A 10,673-nucleotide genomic window follows, 5' to 3' on the forward strand; every position below is an offset into this window, starting at 1 on the left:
TGTGGGTGTGGGTGGGTGGGGTTGTCCCTGGGGCCAGGGATGGGCACCTATGGGCAATTTCCATGGTCTCTGACCATGGAAATCTTCCTACAGGTCCCTTTACGCCTGCCAAGACCCAGGCGTTAAACAATGGGGCTAAGCAAGCTTAGCACCGTTATTTAAGGCCCCCATCCCCCATGCTGGATCTTAGCACAGGGGTTAAATATGGTGCAAAGGCCATATCGTACTTTTCTGGACGGGAACGCCTACATTGCATCTCATTCATGCAAGGTAGGTTTTCCCCTCCAGAAAACAATGTACACTCCATAACTTTGGCACTAGACATGTCTAGCGCCAAAGTATAAATATGGAGTTAGGTTTGCGCTGAATTAGCATTAAAAAAATGATGCTAATTCAGTGCAAACCGAGTATAAATATGGGCCAAGGTGTGCAAAGCATTCAAATATCACAAAACAGTAATACAATAAAACACAGGAAACAGTTTAAAAAGCCAAAACCAATGGATAACAATAGGCCATATTTTTATCTTTAATTTGACACCAAAATGAATAAATTCTGATAAAGGGAACCGGAGATATGAATTTAAAAACAAATTAATATATTTAATCGCATAGAAACTAAAAGCGCCACTCAGGAGATCTGGTTGCCTCTCGACGAAGGCAAAGTCAGAGTTTAAGGCCGACCGTGATGGAGCCCTGCTCTTCTGCCACAAGTGGGAGGCCTCGGTCAAAAGTTTTGGAAGTTATTTCTCACAGGAACGAAGTCACCAATCCAATCCGACTTCCTTGGAGCCCTCTTTGGTTATGCATCGCAGGAGACCTTGGTGAAGAATTCTACCTTCGGACTTAGTTGATTTTTCAGTACAGAGATCTTCGTCCATGCCAAAGTTAAATTTGGATACAATGTCCCTGGAGCCCTCCTCGGATATGCAGCGCAGGAATCCCTGGTCAACTTTTTCTATTCAGACTTTGTCACTTTTTGGTGGTTTTTCCCTCTGACGTCAGACGACCCTCCACAGCAAAACGATTTAAAGTCAACATCGCTGGATTGCCTTTCCAAGAGCCCCCGTGAAATCCTGGATGTCTGGGGCTCCGGAGATTTTCAGTGGGACAAATCTGCAAGTCAGGCTAGGTCAAGGTTGAGGTAAGCCGGCTGGACTCTCGACATCGGGTCGGTCCCTTTATGGAGCTTTTTACCAAAAGTTCTCCAATAATCTTCAAACTTCTGGATCTTCTTCCAGAATGTCTTTGAAGGTCCTTTAGGAGTCCACAGCTCACCCCAATGTTCCAGAAGTTCTGAGTTGCTCCTTGAGGGGTAGGACTCCAACTCCCAGAATGCACCTGGCTCAAACTCCAAAATGACCACTGGACAGTGGTCAGCTTTTCAGTTTCTTCAGGGTTTGATGCAGGGGACTCTGGTTAGCTATTTTTCACCTGTAGCAAGCAGGGAGCCCCTTCATGAACCAGTTGAAACCAGGCAGAGTCCTTTTAGTGGTGAAGCCAAAGTGTGCAGCTGGTGCAGTCCTTCAGAGTGCAGTGCCCAGGAGCAGGTCAAGGGTCCAGCACGGCAGTCCTTCTTCTTCTGTCGCTGTTCCTTGTAGGGATCTGAGGTGTGGGTGTAGCTCTGCCAGATTTATCCTTGCTCCTGGGGTGGAGAGCGGGGAGTAACGGTCCAATCACAGGCAGGCTACCGTCCTCTTGGATGACCACTTCCTGGGAAGTGTGGCAAAAATTATTCCCAGGGAGCAACATTCCTTAAATATCCAAAATGGCAGAATCTGAATTTTGGAGGTTCGGTCTAGTTGAGTCCACCCAAAGGTGTGGCTAAAATTCCTTAGTACACTCCTTTCCTGCCCTCTCCTAATCTAATCAAGGGGACACCTGGATGTCTGGGGTTGCAGGAAATGGAGAGGTCCTGAGTTCCTCGAAATGTCCTTCCCTCCTTAGAAGTACAGGTTGGCTGCTCTCCCCCGTCCTGTTTCACCATCTGCTGAGGCAGATCCCCTTCTCCAGGCACTTCCTTTGTCTTCAGCCAGGCCACTTCACACCTCATCAAGGCAGCATGGCCACACTGCCAGAGACTGGCCAATCAGAGAAGGGCACAACAGACCTAAAGTTGGCAACTTCCAGGTAGAGTTCTAAAATGCTATCCCTGAAGTAATTATATTAAATTCAACAATGGCAAATTGTTGGATTTATGGTAGCAATCAGTTTGATACCAAACTTGAAATACCTAGCTCCTTTTGAGACTTTATTAATTAAAATAAAGTCTCCTCATTTTACCCTATGGAGCCTATTCACTACAATGAGGGAAAAAACAAATGTGACTATTTTTCCTCACCAGAGCTTATAAAACTTATTTTATAGTTACACTACACCCAACCCTGGGGACACTTAGGGCACACCTTAGGGGTGGCCTATATGTAAATGTAAGGTAGTTTAAGACTTTGGATGTACCTTTGATTCAAAAGTCAAATTTGAAGGTAGCTTTAATTTAGAAGCAGCCAGCAAGGCAGGTCTGGGAACCTTCAATTACTTATGTTGCATGATTGCAACGTCAGGGCACAGTTAGTTTTTGGTTCAGGCTTTTAAATTATAGAAACAGCTTCCATCTGATTACATATTGCCTATAACTTTGTCAGGATTTAAAAATAAAAGGAAGATCCTGGACTTGTAAACTAATGCTTAACATTGCGGGGGTTCCCAAATTCTAGCGGTTTATTTTGGTACTGGGAACTTTATATATGTACAGACGAAATAGCAGTATATTATATTCAGATAACATTTCTTTTAGGAACAAACATTTGCAATGCAATAGGTCTCGCATTTTCTTGAGTTAGAGCTATTGGCATTGTAAATTCATAACTGGACTTTTCTTGCCACATAACTTGGTCAACCCTGCCTCGTAATTTCATTTTTTTCGTGCTATATAATTCCAGTGGCTCTGCATATAACTAAAGCACTACCATTTACCTTCTTCCTCCATATACTGCAAATGAATGTTGCTATTTACCATCCTAATTTAAATCTGCTGTGGCAATTACCATAGAATACCCCTTTATCCACACCACCATCAACGTTGCTGGCTCGCTAACACAATTCCCCCAAAAATATACAAAACAGCCACAGAGGAGAAATAAACTAGAAGGGTCACCCATACATATCAAGAGTGTTCAAACAGTCATAGTTTAATGAGTATATTAAAATGGCCTGAATCGTGGTCATAATTGTAATAATGAGAGATTATTAAAACATATACAACTATCATATAAACCTTTATTAGAAATAACCTTTTGGCATTAGACTATAAGTCTCAAAATACCATAACAAAAATACCATATGTAAGAAACATGATCATGTGACCATATTGTTAGGCCCTAAAGGGCATAACACCATAAGAAAAAAAGGAGAAAATTATTTTGGAGTCCCCACTAACATGGAATAGACAGAAAGAGCACATCATGCTGAACGTTTTGATGGTTGTCCCATTGTCCTAGGACCACCACAGGCTGAGTTATGAGCACAAAGGTTTTGCCAATGTAATGCCCTGCAAACCATTATGGGGCAAGTTTATGTGTGTCAGGAATATTTAAATATGTTGATATGACTGTAATGGTTAGAACAGCCCCGAGAGGACACCGCAATGAAAATAGCATTTGTAAGAAACAAGGTCATGCAACTATATAGTTAACTCCTAGTGGGCATAACCACACAAAAAGAAAATGGCATTAAATAATGCAGTGTAACCGTATATTTAGCCCCATAGAGGGTGTAGTGCATTACACATTTTCAGGGATAGCAGACTTATAACAATAATATTACAAACAAGGCCCGTAAAAGGCAAAATACTCTCAGCTGTACAACAAAGGTTCCAGCCATGAGAGCACTTATAACGAATGGTAAAGAATAAAATAAACAAAATTGTGGCCACATCATGCCACACGCGCAGTCACGAATGGTGACGTATATGAACACATATGTCAACGTGCTGTGACATTGCTGTATCATGAGATACGCCTAAAGAAACATCCTAGCTTTTTCCTTTCTATTTATTTCTATCAATGTAGCAGAAGGTCAGCAAAATATATTGGCAAGGCCAATATGTTCGCACTGGCAGTATATGAAGTTCCAAGAACTAAAACCAAAATTGTCAAAACAAATAGCATGGAACTTCATATCTGGATATTCTCTGCCTGTTTTGTACAAGAGCGTTGCTTTGACAGATGTTTGGTGGTCCTTTGGCAGGAGTGCCATTTGTGTTTTTGCCAAGAGAGGTAATGATGCTGGTTTGGTGCCCTTACTAGGAGGTTGGTCGTTGTTCGGAGAGAGGGCAGTGCACTTAGTATATGTGCTTGCACCTCTTACTGCTGATCTCTGTGTAAGAGATTCTCTGCTGTTTTAGGTTCAGAGGTAGCAGCGGGGAAAGGGAAGGTGTGCCAGTGGGGCTGCCAATACAAAATGCATCAGACACTCATAGATTAATAGGTCTGAGGGTATTCAGGTGGGCATTATACATGGTGATCCAGGAAAGCCTTGTAAAATTAGTCTTGCAGGGATTTGGGGTAACTGTTTTTCCTAAGGTATTGTAGGGTAAGTGGGGTTTGCCACAGTGAGAAATTTTTGTAAAGGAAAGAAATGAAAAGTGCACTTTTCCACCATGCTGTAGGCATCCTGCTTTAAGTGTAGATGAGGATGAGAATTCTAATGTCCTGGATTTCCAGTGCCTTTGGATTTTGGTCAGCCTTATAAAGGTTGATAATTTCCACCCAACTGTAGAGAAAATCTTCAGGGGTGGGACTGACTTTTTAAAAGGCGCTGTGAATTGAATCCACAGTGTTTTTTTAAACCTCTGACACGTTAATGATGCTGCTGCAGGGAGGAAGAGAGGAGGGTTGTGCCAAAGGGCGGCACTTTTCTGATGCAGCTGCTGTTGTGCAACTTGTGCGGGTTGCAGAGCTAGGAACTTTGTTGTGTGTACACAAGAAACAAAGGGCCAGATTTACAAGGCCCTAGTGCCTCCTTGCGCCACACTAGCATCACTTTTTTTATGCTAATGTGGCTCAAGGAGGCAATTGTCTTAGCGCCATATTTTACAAAGTGGTGCAATGCATGCACTGTGCCACTTTGTGACCCCTTGCGCCGCATCATGCCTTCACCAGGCATAACGAATGCAGGGGGGGGGGGGCACTTCAGCATTAGGAGGCCCACAAAAATAGCGCAGTGAAATCTACAGGATTTCACTGAGCCATTCTTGGCATCATTTTTAAAGTGACGCACCCATTTTAATCAATGGGCCTCCTAGTACTTTCTTGCACTAGCGTCAACATTTTTGACACTAGTGCAGCAAAGCACCACAATAGCGTCAAAAAAGTTAACACTATTGACCTAATGTGTGCCATGGTGTGCCGTATTGTAAATGTGGCGCACTCATGGTGTCGTTTTGTGGGGCTGGGGCAATGCAAAAAAACTGGTGCATCAGTGCTGATGCACCAGTTTATTATACATTTGCCCCAAAGCATGATTAGCCAAGTTTAAATGGGAGTATCTTCCTCACGCTACTGAAACACATTTACGGATCCTGGCTGTGAGCTGTATGTTGCCCTCATGGCTGGAAATCCTGCTCATGTGATGTTACTTTCTGTCTTTTATGTGTTCATGTGCGCATGCATGTCTGCATCAGCATTTGTGTTGATGGATGAAAAGCTGAGGGAAACATATATCTGCCTCTGCGCTAGCTCCGCTAATCTTTCTAAGTGGGTGCACGAGGTTCTGAGTGGGTCTGTGAGTGAGTGCATAAGTGTCTGAGTGCGTCTGTGAATGGGTGCGTAAGAGTCAGAGTAGGTGTGTGAGTGAGAGAAAGATTTTAAAAGGGGAGAGAGAGAAAAAGAGTGAGGGGGACATAGATAGTTTTTTAGGCTTTGATGGATGATATACTTAGAATTAGATAATTCTTCACAAATTGAAAAAAAAAGTATTTGTCAATTAAAAACAGTAAGATCACCTTTCAGCATGAGCCTTAAAGATTTGAAGTTGAAAAATAAAAGGAGGGAAATGAGTCTGGCTGGACTCGAACTCTCAACAATCAGTGTGAAGGTCTGTGACCTTCACACTTGAGCTAATATTTTTTTTATATTTTTAGCCCTTTAGGGGCTATCTGGGTCCACAGGGGGAGCCTCAAGGCCTCCCCTGCAGTCCCTGACCATTGTTTTAATGTATTTATTTTGATGTATGCCCTTTACGGTCTATGTGGGACCGCGAGGGAGGCATCACTCGTGGTCCCATTGCTTCAGCAAGCAGCTCCGTGCTTGCTGAAGCAAAGCTTTAATCTCTGTTCCCTGCATCCATATCTGCATGCCAGGAACAGAGATTAAAACTCCGCCTTCTGACAGCCATGCCTGCTTGACAGAAACCGGAGTGGTTGCTGTGACTTGGCTGCAGCTGTCAAAGCTGCGCCAAGCCACAGCAAACAGCTATGTTCTGGGGGTGGGCACCCCAGGACATAGCAAGAGCCGGCCCTGGTGGGTGGTGGTTCCCAGGGCCATCATTGGCTCCTTGAGAGTGGGCAGCGCGCAACCCTCCTACAATTATAGCCCCAGGGAGGTGGTGGTCCCTGTGGTTTAAGGGGGGTTAGAAACTGACCCCTTCACTGTTTCTGTAGCTGATGGTCCCGGGGCTGTGGGGGAAACCGACGGGCCTCCCCCGCCTAAAAAATATTTTTGCCTTTGGGAGGTGGTGGTCCTTGGGATGTGGGGGACAGGTGGTCCCCCGCACTCCTATTAAAGAATCCCCCTGGGCCCACTCGTGGGCTTAAAAAGATGAAGCACGGGAGGCCATGCTTAATTTATTTCAAATGTTTTCGCTGGATCTGCCACGAATTGCATTGAAAATTAAAAAAAAATGCTTTTTAGCCCTAGGGGTGTCCCAATAGGACACATCCAGAGCTATAAAGGGTCAGGGTGTACGTACCCTGGCCCCTTTGTTTTTTTTCTTTCTTTTCCTGGTACTTGGCTGCTGAGTCCCAAGATGGCTGCCAACACTTTCTGGTTGAAATGTTGACAGCCAATCAGATCTCAGCACCAGATCGGGAAAGGTTATGAATCCTTTTCATCCCTATTTGTACACATTTTACCCATTAATTTCTCAAAAACGTCTAAACAGATTTACACCAAAACAAAAATAGGTTGCTTTCTGGACCAGGACCTACCTTTCTGTTAAATTACTTGTTATTCCGTTGAGTAGTTTCCACGCTATTGCTGTTCAAAATCTCTATTGAATAAAGAATTGGGGAAAAGTGCTTTGGGACTCCCCCTTTTTCTCTGCCCCCTCCTGGACGGATAACTCCCAAGATTTCCAGATAGCAGCTGATGTGAGTGGCAATTTTTTTAAAAGGTTTGTGAAAATTCTTCACGAGACGCCAAAGATATAGGCAAGTAAAAAAAATGCTAGATCCTAACTATAACTACCTAGTGGCAACTGCCACTAGGTAATATATATATATATATATACATATATATATATATATATATATATGTATATATATATATATATATATATATATACATACATACATATACTTCTACATTTTGAAAATAAGAAAATCTAAAGCCTTAAAAGAGTGGGAAGGATGTAAACTCAGGGTGCAGACTGAGTGATTTCAAGCTCTCATCCTAAGAGACAGTGATATCACAGAAACAATCTGGCAAGGATTTTCTCTTTTCATGAAAAAGTAGAAATTGTATGCATGAAATTAGACCATATTTGTTGCTAATGATTTGTTTTATTTTCTTAATGCCTTGAGACAATTCACTGCATACAGCACTATTTAAATGCTTACTGAACAAATATGATATTTTGATTTTGTAAGAAATAAAATATTCCACCTAATGCAGATGACGTGCATGTGCATATTTAATGGTGTTTGCACCAATAATAGACCTCCTGCAGGAATCTATTTGTAATCTGCAGAGACTGACAAAATGAGAACCATTATATTGGATACCTAATAATTGTTAACTACATTGCTGCAAAAAAGTGTGGTGTAGTAAGAGTAGCCAAAATGTAAGTAGTATTTTTTATATGAGAAACGGGTGGTGCCAACAAAATGGAAGGGTAAAATGGGTACATACTACCTAACTGCTTAAAAAGAAAAACTGTTTGAGAAGCATGGAAACATCAGTTAAGGTGTTTTCTAAGAATCAAAAACAACAAATTAAAATTTCATAATGCTATACAAATATTATAATTCCCCCTTAACAATGCACGGAGCCACGCCATATACTGTGAAGCATTGGTGCTCATCCAAATTTAGTTAATGATTTTGTACAGCATTTCAAGTTGTGCTATTCATAAGCACATTGAGTGATGCACAGCAGAAAGCAAAGAGAGAAATGTGGTTGAATCCAGATAATATTGCCTATATTCCAAGAAGAGGTGGTATGGGTGAAAATGAAAACTGATTTTTGCTTGTGTCACTGAGAATTCTTGCACCTTTCAGATCTCAACCCATTGTACTCTTACCTATAGTTAAAAAAGTTTGTATAATATGAATGACAGAAACTGGGAAGAGTAATGTACAGGTTATGAAGATGCCTAATCTGACTATGTATCTGAATTTAGAGTTTGGTGGGCAGTGTCTGCCAAACATTTGGCCCCCCATTGCATAATTTAGAGACAAGTAGCCCTTAAGTTTTCAGTCGACAGAAAACTTCTGCTGATGGCCCAACGGAGTAGAGGCCATTGAAAAAAAGACATTGTACCATATGAAGGGGCATATATACTAATATTTCACATACTGCAGAGCAGCAAGTGGAGTTGATGCACTGCGTTGCATGTAAGAAAGAGAGCAGACTACACCATATTTCAAAGAATGCAGCAGACATGGAAAGAGAAAGTAATGAGGAGAAATAAAGATATTTCCCTTTGTTAGGCCAGCCTCAGGTAGATATACCATTTTGGTGCATACAGATGTTTACAAGTCATTATAAATATGGGATTCGCTTCAAAATACAAGGGAGAATGCACAGGAACACCCATGCTCCACCCATGTAACACCTACCTGATGCAAGATAAGGCAAAGCATCGGTATGTACTGCCTTGTGTTACTTTTTTAAAAAACACAGGCAAATTTGGTTTTTAGCGGCTTTGTAAATCTCAAAATAGTTTTTGCGTCGTGACTACATCTAAAAAGTGATGCAACTTCAATACAAAATCTTAGTAAATCTAGCTTCTAATGTGGGTGCTGTTACATCTTTTTTCCCTGCCAGGGAAAAACCGTGAGAGAAAGGTTACATGATATTGAGATCATTATTTTTGTTTTTCTAAAACAAGCATATTGTCTGGTACTTCGTTTCAGGAAAAAAATCTTTTCAAAAGTTTGGTGAATGGCCATCATGGCTGATGATGCTGTACACCAAACTTGTTGTACAGTGAAAGAAACCGCCATGACAGTGGTTCCTTTCAATATACATATACGACGGCTGTGCCACAGTCACCTTTAAATTTGACAGACCTTAGTTCAATAGAATAGTGGAGGTAAATGTGGAGAAGTGTGGCACAATGGTTAGAGCGGCAGACCCTGAAGCAGAGACCTGGCTCAAGACCAGGGTTCAAGTCCTGCTTCGGCAGGTCTTGGGCTCAATTCCCTTGGACCAGATAATTCTCGCCTCGGTGCCTAATCTAATTAATGGGTCCCACTCTGGGCAATAGCTTGCTTAATCTCCACAGCGCCGGGGTGCCCAGGAGTGGGCACCTCACAGGGAAAAGCCAGGAGGGGTTCCATAGCGGTATGAGTACAGCGCCTTGAGACCCTAACGGGTGAGTAGTGCGCTATACAAGTGCAAAATTTACACTTTATTTTGCAATTTAAATGTCCTCCCTCACCTTGCTGCGTGTAGAATCGTCTGTCAAATGCTCTATTAGGCCTTTACATATTGTTTCCGAAATAGCTAACTCAAGTCAGTTTGGCGTAATTTGAGTCAAATTGTTTGAGAAATATGTACTATGATGTATTCTAGCAATCCACTGAAGTTAAAATAGTGTTCTGAAACTGTTTTCAAAACATCATACTCTAATATACTTGTTCAAAGTATGCAAAACGTCACATGTGCACTGCAAAAGATGATTTTAAATTGGTTATTCTGTAGTAAACGATTACAAAAGTTGTAAGGCTTATGTTGCTTTTCTTTGTAGGTGTCGATATATTTGGAGGGTAAGTAACCTGTAACTGTATATTATGGTCCCTCAAAGAGAAAGTGGGGCTCTGTTGGCATGGTGAAAAAAAACATGCAGCTGGGTAGTCTGTTACAAGAAGTCCCTAACATGTTATATAATTTATATTGCATTTTTTAAATTACGGTATGTGTAATGAAGTGCCTAATCCTGTACCAAGTTGGAGTATGCTATAATAGCAACACGGCTTTTTATCAGTTGAATTTGTCCTTCACTCGGTTAATGCAGTTCTACAATTTTTGGAAAATAAAGTCATGGAATCACAGGTTTCCTGAATGATATGGGCTGATAGAATGTTAAGGACACAATTCAATTGTATAAAGAATTAACTAACAACAGTTATTTTTATTTTTGGTACTATTCCACTGAGAGGTAAAATACATAAAGAAAAGAGATAGGGTAAAGGACAGAAAGAAGACAATCGCATAAGGAGATTGATGATTAGGG

Source organism: Pleurodeles waltl, chromosome 7 (genome assembly GCF_031143425.1).
Source record: "Pleurodeles waltl isolate 20211129_DDA chromosome 7, aPleWal1.hap1.20221129, whole genome shotgun sequence".
Classification (NCBI taxonomy): Eukaryota; Metazoa; Chordata; class Amphibia; order Caudata; family Salamandridae; genus Pleurodeles; species Pleurodeles waltl.